Raw genomic sequence first — 459 nt, forward strand, 5'->3', positions numbered from 1 at the left:
TCTTTCCCTTCCTTTCAGGATTGGGGCAAAAGACTCTGTCCTATTCCCCTCAGGCCCCAGGAGAGACCCCTTTCGCTCAGGCCCAGTGAGGCCTAGGACCACCACCTCCTTGCTCCCTTCCCCTCAAACCTTGAGGAGCGCTCACTGCACTCAAGTCTTTCCCCCCCACCTCTTTGCCCCATTCCCCTCAGGCCTGGCAAAGTTCATAACCCACGATCCTTTCTCCACTCCCTTCATGGTCTCTGGGGTGGCCGGGCACCTCTGTGCCACAGGGTGGAAGGGTAAAAGCCTGGCTTAGAGTGGGTGTTGTCCTGGGAAGTCCCTACCAGTGGGACAGCCTGTATTTCAGGACTGGCTGGAAATCAGCAGGGATCCAGGTCCCAGTCCCTGGCTGGCACAGCATGGCCTGGCTGGACCTGGGACCCAGGGGGCCCTATCCCTGGGGTGTCAGAGGGTCCC

Source organism: Charadrius vociferus, unplaced genomic scaffold (assembly GCF_000708025.1).
Source record: "Charadrius vociferus isolate BGI_N301 unplaced genomic scaffold, ASM70802v2 scaffold27, whole genome shotgun sequence".
NCBI lineage: Eukaryota > Metazoa > Chordata > Aves > Charadriiformes > Charadriidae > Charadrius > Charadrius vociferus.